This window comes from Schistocerca piceifrons, chromosome 2, assembly GCF_021461385.2.
Source record: "Schistocerca piceifrons isolate TAMUIC-IGC-003096 chromosome 2, iqSchPice1.1, whole genome shotgun sequence".
NCBI lineage: Eukaryota > Metazoa > Arthropoda > Insecta > Orthoptera > Acrididae > Schistocerca > Schistocerca piceifrons.
This window is the reverse complement of record NC_060139.1, coordinates 297,561,800-297,574,897: the sequence shown is the minus strand read 5'-3', so window position 1 is coordinate 297,574,897 and position 13,098 is coordinate 297,561,800.

The following is a 13,098-nucleotide window of genomic DNA, read 5'->3' as shown; positions in this document are numbered from 1 at the left end:
CGTTCAGTTCTAATCTAGTTTTCAGTCGGGGTTCTCAGTTACTCTCTGAGGCTCGTCGAGATATAGCTAACAGCGAGTGAAATGATACATGTTGTTTTCTGTCTTATCTTTCGCTTCCTTTTACCATTAACATGGTTCACATTGTTTTCCGTCTTATAATGTAACATGTAATTATGTTTTCCTTTTTTTATATTACAAGATAAAGTTCTTATTAATACGTCTATTGTTATGTTTTGGTACGCAAATATTTCTGCATTATTTGATCATCTCTGCAATTCTTTTATTAAGCACAACGTGTAAAACTAAATGAAATATGCCAGTCTTACATAACTGTGATGTGAGATTGATATCAACAGCTGCAGTCGAACAGAGGCAGTCAATGGGTGTAGAGTGGCGTGCTCCCTGCAAGTGCATACTATCGTTAGAGTGCAGGATGTTTCACAATGTTTTGACGATTCCAAATTTAAGTAACACAGAAACATCACAAATCACAGTTGAAAATATTACAAAAATTACATCAATTCTTCAAGCTCACTTATAAAACACTAAATCGGACAAATGACGCCATTTCGCGGCTAAGAGTACTCGAGACGTTTCGCTCAGTTTTTAATACATCTTTTGTAATAGCTACAGAAATCCCGGAAAAGTTATCATGACTTCGAAACTGTTGCAATCTTCTCTGCTGAGCAGAGTGCATTCTGACCTTCAAATAACCCCATAGATAAAAGTTCGGCACTGTTAAACCAGACGACCGAGGGCAGCCAATGATATAAACGCGTTTTCACGGTTTTGTGAGGGCTGGTTAACTTTCGGTTGGATGCAACGGCAGTTGCACGCTAGTTTATTACCCAGTTCAGTGTTGTTCTATGAGCTGGAATTGGACATCGACACTCAGATTTTAAATGCCTACGAAAGACGCTTTGGCCTGCCGTTGTGGCCGAGCTGTTCTAGGCGCTACAGTCTGGAATCGCGCGACCACTATGGTCGCAGGTTCGAATCCTGCCTCGGGCATGGATGTGTGTGATGTCGTTAGGTGAGTTAGGTTTAAGTAGTTCTAAGTTCTATGGTACTGATGACTTCAAAAGATAAGTCCCATAGTGCTTAGAGCCATTTGAACCATTTTTGAAAGTCGCGTTGCATGGGCATGACAGATTCGCCGTAGGCGAATAACACTACACTGCGAACCCACTATGTTACTTTGACCAGTTGGACAAGACCAATGAACTGTAGTGTGGGGCCGGCTGGTGTGGCCGAGCGGTTCTAGGCTCTTCAGTCTGGAACCGTGCGACCCTTATGGTCGCAGGTTCGAATCCTGCCTCGGCCATGAATGTGTGTGTTGTCCTTAGGTTTAAGTAGATCTTAGTTCTAGGGGACTGATGTCCTCAGATGTTAAGTCCCACAGTGCTCAAAGCCATTTGAACCATTTTTTGTTGTGTGGGATGCAGACTGACACTCTGTGCTACTATTAGACGTGGCCACCAAGGTTAAAATAGACAAAACATTATGGAACACCCTGTGGTAACTCGTCGGACAGAAGCACAAGCAAAATACACCATTGAGTTCTTATGTGCCGGGCACGGTCTGGACTGGTTATGAACGTGAACGTTTTGAAACAAAATACAGTGAGATTGGAGGAGCGCTATAAACAGCAACGACGATGCACATGCGACTGAACGGTCATTATCGTTGCTTGAATCAAATAGTTCGGATATAACACAGTTGCACAACTTAATGTGCATTCACAATACTAGTATTTTGTTTGCAGCTTAATGAACTGCCGTATCGTTTAAAACTGCTGTGGAAATATTGATAGTGATTGGTGCGTTGAAGCGAATTTTATACTGTTTCAGCACCGTGTAGCGGATGTTAATACCAGAATCGCGTGAGTACCGAATATTGTAACCCGATACATATCTATGATCTACACAACTAGAATTACTTCCGAGCAGTTTGTGACCAGAGGAATGCCTCTTTTACTCATTGTTATTTACCACCTCTGTCTCTCTCTTTATATTTCATTGTAGTTGTTATTGCACGTGTTTCTACGTATTTTTTAAAGGGCTCAGTTTTTACATTTGTGTTCACTCTTTCCATTGGAAGTATTATTTGTTTTGTTGTGACATGCTGTGAGCTGCGTGATTCTGTGGTGACGGCCATTAGTTTCCGAGCTCCGACCAGTAAAATTAAATCAGTGAGTTGGTTCACTGAAAAATAGATTTAAGCGTAGCACTTAAATAAAATTTGTTGTTTCCTCTTCACCCGTAGGCTCACAAAGCGCCTAGACGCCTGGAAAATATTTTTACTGATAAGCATTGGCAAAGTGCCCGTAACATGACTGTTGGGGTTTTCTAGGTTAGTAGCAACGGTTTGTCCAAAAATGTGACCGTGAACCTCGGGCTGCCAAACGCCGTGCTTTCACTAAATTTCAAGTACATGTAAAAATGTTGTTTCATGCTCATCTACTGACATTTTTGAAATCAGGAATACTGCTTATGTCGCTTTGGTTTGCACAGTAACTTACAGTCATAGTACACATAAAATCGCTTACACTGTGACACATACAACTAAACTAATAACTTTGAATTAACGAAAATAATCAGTTTTTGAAGATATGATATAATTGGATAGAAAGAAGTCTACTTACCAAGCGGCGGCACGAGTACATAAACATAAGACACATAGTACCTTTTACAAGGGTGTTCTCGTGGCGTCGCATGGTGAGTAGATTTTTTATCTATCCAATTACATTATAATTACGAATTAATCAAGATAATTATGTGGGTGCAGTATTTGATTGTATCCCTTTACCGCGACGGCAAAACGGTACGTTGTATTTGATTCAGAGCCAGATGTTTAATGAAACTCGGTTGGAAAAGAAATAGAGTGTCACGCGTATCTATGTTATTTATGTTAATGAATGTTAGTGCCTTCATTCATTATATCTTGGGAATCTGCACTTTACAGTGAAAGGAATCACCTAACTGGATTGCTGTCGCCGTGGTCGTGTTTTAGTGGAAGGTAACCATCCTGTCCTTCATCGTTCATTTTATTGCAATTTCACACTGGCCTTCCTTTTATTCCAAAATACCACGTATATTGCCATGGCTCAGGTAAACTTATCACAAACATGTGCTGCTGCTGTAATTTTTTTCCCCCGAAGGGGGCGGGCTAGCAGCTGCTTAGTACACTGCTCTACAGCCTACAGACTTTTTAAAAATGAAGAAGAAAAGAAACAAGAAAAACAGGCGATAAAACGGTGACTTAAATTGTAAAACGGCGGAAAATTGTGGAAAGTTAAAATATAAAGCAAAGGGGTTGGCAATGTTAATAAAATACACAGGAATCAGACAATTAAAAAAACATGGCGACAGTTTGGTTTCTGTTCGCAAGAGATAAAAAATCACACCTAGCGACAGTATGATGGCCGTTCGCAACGCTTCCTAAAAGACACACAACACTAAACACTCACTGTAAAACACTGCACGAAAATGTCAGCACAAAGATGACACTCCCTAGCCAAGGACAGATGCGGGGGGAGGGGGACCAGAATGAGGGGGAAAAACAAGAAGGGAGGAGAGGAAAAAACGAAAGGGGGGAACCAAAGAAGGGAGAGGACTCATAAGGGGGAAGAGGGGCAGGGCAGATGCGAGAGGGAATGGGAAAAGGCAGAGGAGGGAAATGCAAAAGGACTCGGGGGAGTGAAGGGGGGCAGAGAGAGGGTAGGCGGAAAAAAGAAAAAAAGAGGATGGAAGGGGGGGAGAGGGAGCCAGGGAAAAGGACAGAGGAAAGGAGGGGGAGTGAGGATCAGAGTTGATAGGAGGGATAAATGGAGGGGGAAAGAGCATCATCTGGGAGGGGGAGTTGATGGAAGCCACCTTGGGAAAGGAGATGAAGGGTGTAGGGATGGAGGGTAGGGGGGACACAACAGTGAAGACGTGGCAGGGGGCAGGGATGGGAGACGAGAGGAGCAACCAGGGGGTGAGGGGGATAAAGGCAGCGGGAGGTGTAGAGTATGCGGATATGTTCGGGGAATAGGAGCAGATGAGGGAAAGGAATGAGGTCATAGAGGATCCACGTGGGGGACGGGAGGCGGATACGGAAGGTGAGGTGGAGTGCATGATGCTCAAGGATATGGAGGGACTTACAGAATTTTGGGGGGGGGGCAGATATCCAGGCAGGACTGGCGTAACAGAGGATGGGACGGATTAAGGATTTGTAGGTGTGGAGGATGGTAGAGGGCTGCAACCCCCATATCCAGCCAGAGAGGAGTTTGAGGAGTCGGAGGTGGTTGTGGACTTTGGATTGGATGGAGTGGAGATGAGGGATCCAGGTGAGGTGACGGTCAATAGTGAGGCCAAGGTAGGTGAGGGTGGAGGTGAGGTGGACAGGATGGGTGCAGATGGTAAGGGAGAAATCCAGGAGCCGGAAGGAGCGAGTGGTACGACCTATGATGATTGCCTGGGTCTTGGAAGGATTGATGTTCATGAGCCACTGGTTACACCATACGGCAAAAAGGTCAAGGTGATTCTGGAGAAGGCGTTGGGACTGCATTTGCTCTCATTACATATTTATTGGTTTCTGTATGATTTATCTTCTGTTCGAATTAACCATGAGAATAATAACATTAGTGATTACGAGTTTCTTCATACAGGAAAATGACAACATTTGTGCAGACAGTTCTTCAAGGTTCTAACAGAAGGCGCCCTTGTCACATTCACAGAACACTAGCGTCTAGTTTCAAGTATCTCAAACTCCGCTGTGGACTCAGTGTATTTAGATCTGTGTTGCAGTCTTTATTTAATTGTATAATTACACACCTCACAGCTGGAGCGCGACTGCAGGCAATAGGTGAAGAGGCGCTGCACTAACGTCGGACGATTAATGGCTACATCTACAACACCTACACTTAATAAACCACTGTGAAGTGCCTAGCTGAGGTTATGTCCAGTTCTGTTCACTTATCGAACTCTGTAAGAACAGGGTTTAAATGCGTCCATTTCTGTTGCAAATAGTCTATTTTGTCCTCACCATAGCTTCAACAATGATACGTAGGGGGTTGTAGTATACCTCTAGAGGTATCATTTTTAAGCCGTGTCTTGACACTTCATATGAAGGCTTCCTCCAAATGCTTTACGTCTGTCAGTTCAGTTTCATCAGCGTCTTTGTGAACAATCTCCCATGCATCAAATAATGCTTTGGCCATTTGTGATGCTCTTCTTTCTATACGTTCTATCTGTATATCCTCTGTTAGTTATATACCATACGGGTTCCACACGCGTAAGCATTATTCTAGGATCGGTTGCATGAGTGATTTGTAAGTAATCTACTACGTAGACTGATTGCATTTCCCCAACAAACCAAAGACTACCATTGAGGTTATGTATTCATTCCATGTCATGTACCTACAAGGAGATTCAGCCAGGAATTTGTGTGGGTTGGTCTATTCCATCTCTGTCGTCATAGAATACAAAATTTTTCCGTTTTGTGAAGTGCACAGTTCTATATTAATAAACATTTAAAGCAGATTGCCTAGATCTAATTCAATATTTATAAAGATTTTCTCAGACAATAATTCGTTATAGGTGCCTTCATCTTCTGCTAAAATTTGAGGTGAAAGGGTACAGTACCGCCCGACATTGAAAATACGTAGTTACAACATTCTTCGTTATTCTTGTCAGAACAACATATTTTTTTCTAATAATAATTCAATTTCAATTAATACAGTGAAGCCGGATACCAGTGTGGGAAAGAATGACAATTTATTTATTTAATTGATCACATGTGCACTCCCACAAAATAAATCCCTTCATCCAGTTTGGTCAGATCTGTGAAATGAATAAATGTATGGTCGTCTGCTAACCGCAGATAGTGAATGTGAATATATGATCATCTTTGAGACGGTACTTTGGTCACCTTTGGTGGGACCAAAGAGATTTACCTGAGCTTTGAGTGCCTGAAATGTGGCTGACCAATACGGTAGCAAGGTGCTCCCCCACTTGGGCAGAGGTGCGAGAGAACCTGAAGAACGGCCATGTTTCAGCACTCTGCCGCTGGATCTAGTGTTGGTAAAACCTGTCTTAGGCGTGCTCCGTAAGGACAAAAGAGTGGAGACATGGTATGCATGTGAAATACTTAAGAGTAGTTTAGAATAATAATTTCTCTATTTCAGCAACTTTTGTGGGGAGAATTAAACGTCAGGAAAGTAACATTAATGGGATCGTAGTAATCTTCGGAAGTGACCAACGGTCACAATGAAACCACGTGTAGCAATAAGTTGAAATACTTCCGAGTGCTTAAGTTAAGCTGAATTACTAGCGTGTGTACTACAAGTTGGAAATATTTAAGAAATTGCGTGTGCAGGACTTGAAATTAGAGACGAGTACTACCACGTGGTGAGGACTGTGTGAGTCTCAATCTGTGTATGAGACAAAGGATAAAGATAAGTACTCGTCCATGGAATCAGTTGAGGACTCGCGTGTGTGATGAATATGTTCTTAACATTACTTTGCGTTTTATGTTTCCGTGTGACGCTTGATTCAAACTATAATACTCTGAGAGAGAAGCAAGGTGAGTCAGCCGTCTATCCAGCAACGCCACTTGGCTTGCATTGCACAGGAAGACGTGCATATATCGTCCAGAGTTCGTAGTAGGAAAGAAAAGTTACGAAGTGGGGCAGTGTCGTGTGGAACTGGGATGAATACCAATTGAAGTGGGAAAGCTGTAAGTGATGGGATTATAATGTTGTGACTATTCCTATGTTGTATTCCATGTTGCAGTGTGGTGTGTGTCATGTAATTTAAGTATGTGTGGTTTGCATGGGAGAGTAGCAAGGTAGTTTCAGAGGTAGTGGGTTATGCATGTTCCTTTTGTACCAGTCGGTCTGGAGGAAAGTTTCGTGATGATGGTTGTGAGGGTCGAAGTGTGATATATAGCAAAAGATCCACCATCCTATCCAGAAAGTGCACTGTAGCATTAAATAGCTACGAGACCATAAGATAGAGAATCACCAATGTAAAGCCATGCCCACTGGGCGGAATTTCTCATGTGTTATTGTTGTAGGTTATAGAATTTGTGTGTTTAGGTTATAGAATTTATCGGAATAAATAAGATAGTGAAAAGAAAAAGATTGGTGGCCTTTTCCTTCGAATTGTATGTTGTCATGATATCCAGAATTTATACGGCGTGCGCCTTTCATATTCAGTGCGATGGCCACGTGTTGATAAAAGCCGTTAAATAAAAAAAGAAAATGTGGTATTGCCAGTGCGTAGTGAACAGTCAGAGTAGTGTAAATTACTAATAGTCAAAATGCGTTTCCGTTGCGTAATATTCATACAGGAGAATAATTTGTAAATTAATTGTGAGTACTAGAGTTCATGTTACTCGACAAATAAGAATGAATCCACTCGCTTGGCAGACCACTCATCTTGCAGGCCTGACTGCTTGATGCCACAGTATGAGCAAAGCATGTGGATGCCTCTCAGAGGTTACCATAAATATTGTCTACAAGGTCATTAGCATACAGTATGAACAAGAAGGGTCCCAAAACACTTTCCTGGAGCATACACGAAGTTACATCTTCATATGTCGATAGTTCTTTATCCAAGACATCTTGTTGCTTCCTACCTACGACAAAATCCTGAATCCTGTGACCAATTTAGCTTCAATTTCCCATACGTAGTTTTGATAGCGAGCATATATGCAATAACGAGTCACATCCTTTGAGGAAATAGAGAAATATCATGTTTCTGACCGCCTTGATAAAAAGCTTTCAATACGTCAAATGAGTTTTTTTTTCACATGGTCGGTGTTTCTGGAATTCATGCTGACTGACATGGAGAAGGTCAGTCTCTTCGAGATGTCTCCTTGTGTTTGAACTGAGAAAATGTTCGAAGATTCTGTAAGAAATCGATGTGAGAGATATTGGACGGTAGCGTCGTGGATCACTTCTACCATCCATCTCGTAAACAGGTGTGAGCTGTGCTTTCTTTCAGCTACTGGCCATGGCTTTTAATTCGAGAGATCTGCGACGTATTGTAGTTGTCAGAGGGACTAACGCAGAGTCCGACAGCAAATCCATCGGGCCATGTAGCTTTGTTCAGTTTAACAATTTCATCTGTTTCTCAGCACCTCTGACATTAATATCTATTTCGCTGATCTTTTCAGTGGTACATTTATTAAATTGAGTTACATTTCCTGGGTTTTGTCTTGTAAAGGAGCGTTTGAAAACAGAGTTTATCATTTCTGATTTTGCTTTACTACACTCAGTTTTAGTTCCTAACTAATTCGGGAGTGACTGGACATGAACTTTGGTACCATTAGAGCCTCTACATGTAAACAGAATTACTTTGAGTCTTGTGGAAGCTTTTTAGTCAAATTCTGGTGTCGTAGTCATTGAAGACTTCACAGATTGTGGTTTTGACAGACAACGATACTTCGTTCAGCATTTCATTGCCTATATCCCTATGTTTTATTACACACCTACATCCATTTGTTTCTGTTTCCTTGAGAGTTCCTTCACGATTACTGTATACCATGAAGGTTCCTTTGTATACATGGAAGAATCCAGGAGATACTAGAAGGTGTCGGATAGATTATACAATGGTAAGACAGAGATTTAGGAACCAGGTTTTAAATTGTAAGAGATTTCCAGGAGCAGATGTGGACTCTGACCACCATGTATTGGTTATGAACTGTAGATTAAAACTGAAGAAACTGTAAAAAGGTGGGAATTTAAGGAGATGGGACCTGGATAAACTGACTAAACCACAGGTTGTACAGAGTTTCATGGAGAGCATAAGGGAAACACAGTGCAAGAAGAATGGGTAGCTCTGAGGGATGTAGTAGTGAAGGCAGCAGAGGATCAAGTAGGTAAAAAGACGAGGGCTAGTTTAAATCCTTGGGTAACGGAAGAAATATTGAATTTAATTGATGGAAGGATAAAAGATAAAAATGCAGTAAATGAAGCAGACAAAAAGGAATACAAACGTCTCAAAAATGAGATCGACAGGAAGTGCAAAATGGCTAAGCAGGGATGGCTAGAGGACAAATGTAAGAATGTAGAGGCTTATCTCACTAGAGGTAAGATAGATACTGCCTACAGGAAAATTAAAAAGACCTTTGGAGAAAGGAGAACCACTTGTATGAATATCAAGAGCTCAGATGGAAACCCAGTTCTAAGCAAAGAAGGGAAAGCAGAAAGGTGGAAGCAGTATATAGAGGGTCTACACAAGGGCGATGTACTTGAGGACAATATTATGGAAATGGAAGAGGATGTAGATGAAGATGAAATGGGAGATATGATACTGCATGAAGAGTTTGACAGAGCACTGAAAGACCTGAGTCGAAACAAGGCCCCGGGAGTAGATAACATTCCACTAGAACTACTGACAGCCTTGGGAGAGCCAGTCATGACAAAACTCTACCATCTGGTGAGCAAGATGTATGAGACAGGCGAAATACCCTCAGACTTCAAGAAGAATGTAATAATTCCAATCCCAAAGAAAGCACGTATTGACAGATGTGAAAATTACGGAACTACCAGTTTAATAAGTCACGGCTGCAAAATACTAACGGGAATTCTTTGCAGACGAATGGAAAAACTAGTAGAAGCCGACCTTGGGGAAGATCAGTTTGGATTCCGTAGAAATATTGAAACACGTGAGGCAATACTACCCTACGACTTATCTTGGAAGGAAAGGCAAACCTACGTTTCTAGCATCTGTAGACTTAGAGAAAGCTTTTGACAATGTTGACTGGAATACTCTCTTTAAGATTCTGAAGGTGGCAGGGTTAAAATACAGGGAACGAAGGGCTATTTACAATTTGTACAGAAACCAAATGGCAGTTATAATAGTTGAGGGGCATGAAAGGGAAGCAGTGGTTGGGAAGGGAGTGAGACAGGGCTGTAGCCTCTCCCCGATATTATTCAATCTGTATATTGAGCAAGCAGTGAAGGAAACAAAAGAAAAATTCCGAGTAGGTATTAAAATCCATGGAGAAGAAATAAAAACCTTGAGGCTCGCCGTTGACATTATAGTTCTGTCAGAGACAGCAAAGGACTTGGAAGAGCAGTTGAACGAAATGGATAGCGTCTTGAAAAGGGGATATAAGATGAACATCAACAAAAGCAAAACGAGGATATTGGAATGTAGTCGAATTAAATCGGGGGATGCTGCGGGAATTAGATTAGGAAATGAGATGCTTAAAGTAGTAAATGAGTTTTGCTATCTGGGGAGCAAAATAGCTGATGATGGCCGACGTAGAGAGGATATAAAATGTAGACTGGCAATAGCAAGGACAGCGTTTCCGAAGAAGAGAAATTTGTTAACATCGAGGATAGATTTAAGTGTCAGGAAGTCGTTTCTGAGAGTATTTGTATGGAGTGTAACCCTGTATGGAAGTGAAACATGGACGATAAATAGTTTGGAAAGGAAGAGAATAGAAGCTTTCGAAATGTGGTGCTACAGAAAAATGCTGAAGATTGGATGGGTAGATCACGTAACTAATCGGGAGGTATTGAGTAGGATCGGTGAGAGGAGACGTTTGTGGCACAATTTGACTACAAGAGGGGATCGATTGGTAGGACATATTCTGAGGCATCAAGGGATCGCCAATTTAGCATTGGAGGGCAGCGTGGAGGTTAAAAATCGTAGAGGGAGACCAAGAGATGAATACACCACGCAGATTCAGAAGGATTTAGGTTGCAGTAGGTACTGGGAGATGAAGAAGCTTGCACAGGATAGAGTAGCATGGAGAACTGCATGAAACCAGTCTCAGGACTGAAGACCACAACAACAACAACATGAAGGTTCCCTACCATTAATACCTGTTCTACTAGGTATATACACTTACAGGTCAAAAGTTGTAGCATAGCGACGTGTACATATGCAAATGGCGACGGTATCGCATACAAATGGTTCAAATGGCTCTGAGCACTATGGGACTTAACATCTATGGTCATCAGTCCCCTAGAACTTAGAACTACTTAAACCTAACTAACCTAAGGACATCACACATGTCCATGCCAGAGGCAGGATTGGTCCCGCGTTTCCAGACTGTAGCGCCTAGAACCCCTCGGCCACTCAGGTTGGCTATCGCATACACAACGTATAAGAGGGCAGTGTGTTTTTGGAACTGTCATTGATAAACAGTGATCCATAAGAAAAGGTTTCCTACGGAATTATGGCCACACAACGGTAATCAACAGACTTTGATCGCACAATGGTAGTTGGAGCTATACGTCTGGGACATTCCATTTCGCAGTTAATATGGCGAGATCCAGTGTGTCAAGAGTGTGCCAAGAATATCAGATTACAGTCATTACCTCACACCACGTACAATTCAGTGGCCGACGGCCTTCACTTAACGACCGACAGCAGCGTCTCTTACGTAGAGGTATCACTGCTAACAGTCAAGCAACACTCAGGGAAATAACCACACAAATCAATCTGGGATGTACGACGAACATATCCATTAGGACAGTGCGGCGAAATTCGGCATTAACGTGCTAAGGCAGCAGAGGACCGACGCGAGTGCCCTTGCTAAGAGCAAGACATCGCCTGCAGCGCCTCTCCTGGCCTCGTGAGCCGGCAGGTGTGCTCGAGCGGTTCTAGGCGCTATGGTCGCAGGTTCGAATCCTGCCTCGGGCATGGATGTGTGTGATGTCCTTAAGATAGTTAGGTTTGAGTAGTTCTAAGTTCCAGGGGAGTGATGACGTCAGATGTTGACTCCCATAGTGCTCAGAACCATTTGAACCTGGTCTCTTGACCACATCAGTTGGACCTAGACGACTGAAAAACTGTGACCCAGTCAGATGAGTGCGGATTCCAGTCGGTATGAGCTGTTGGTAGGGTTCGAGAGTGCCGCCGACTGTAGAAAGCCATGGACCCAACTTGTCAACAAGACACTGTGCAAGCACGTGGTGGCAGCATAGCGGTGTGGTCTGGTTTTACATGGAATGGATTGGGACCTGTGATCCAACTGAGTAAGGCATTGACTGCAAGTAGTTATGTTCGGCTACCTGGAGACCATTTTCAGCCATTTATGTAGTTCTTGTTCTCAGACAACGACGGAACTTGTGGGGATGACAGTGCAGCATGTCACTGAGCCACAGTTGTTCACGACTGATTTGAGGAACATGCTGCATAATTCTAGGGAATACTTTGACTTGGTTGGAAGTGAAACATGGACGATAAATAGTTTAGACAAGAAGAGAATTGAAGCTTTTGAAATGTGGTGCTACAGAAGAATACTGAAGATTAGATGGGTAGATCACATAACTAATGAGGAGGTATTGAAGAGAATTGGGGATAAGAGGAGTTTGTAGCACAACTTGACTAGAAGAAAGGATCGGTTGGTAGGACATGTTCTGAGGCATCAAGCGATCACCAATTTAGTTCAGAATGGTTCAAATGGCTCTGAGCACTATGGGACTTAACATCTATGGTCATCAGTCCCCTAGAACTTAGAACTACTTAAACCTAACGAACCTAAGGACATCACACAACACCCAGTCATCACGTGGCAGAGAAAATCCCTGACCCCGCAGGGAATCGAACCCGGGAACCTGGGCACGGGAAGCGAGAACGCTGCCGCACGACCACGAGCTGCGGACTCACCAGTTTAGTACTGGAGGGCAGCGTGGAGGGTAAAAATCGTAGAGGGAGACCAAGGATGTACTGTGCAGTAGGTACTGGGAGATGAAGAAGCTTGCACAGGATAGAGTAGCATGGAGAGCTGCATCAAACCAGCCTCAGGACTGAAGACCACAACAACAACAACTTTGACCATCCAGATCACCCAATATAAATCCCATCGAACATTTGTGGGACACAATCGAGACCTCAGATCGTGCACAAAATCCTTCACCAACAACAGTTTTGCAACTATTGACAGCTGTAGAGGCAGCATTGGTTGATATGTCTGCAGCGGACCTCCAATGGCGTACTGAGTCCATGCAGCACTACCTGGGGAAAATGCAGGTCCTTCACGATTTCAGGAGGTACCCGACGATTTTTGTCACCTCAGTGTATCTACCCAGTGCTTGGTCAACTATTCTTTGAAATGTGAGCCATAGCTCCTCCACTTCCTTTTGTTGTG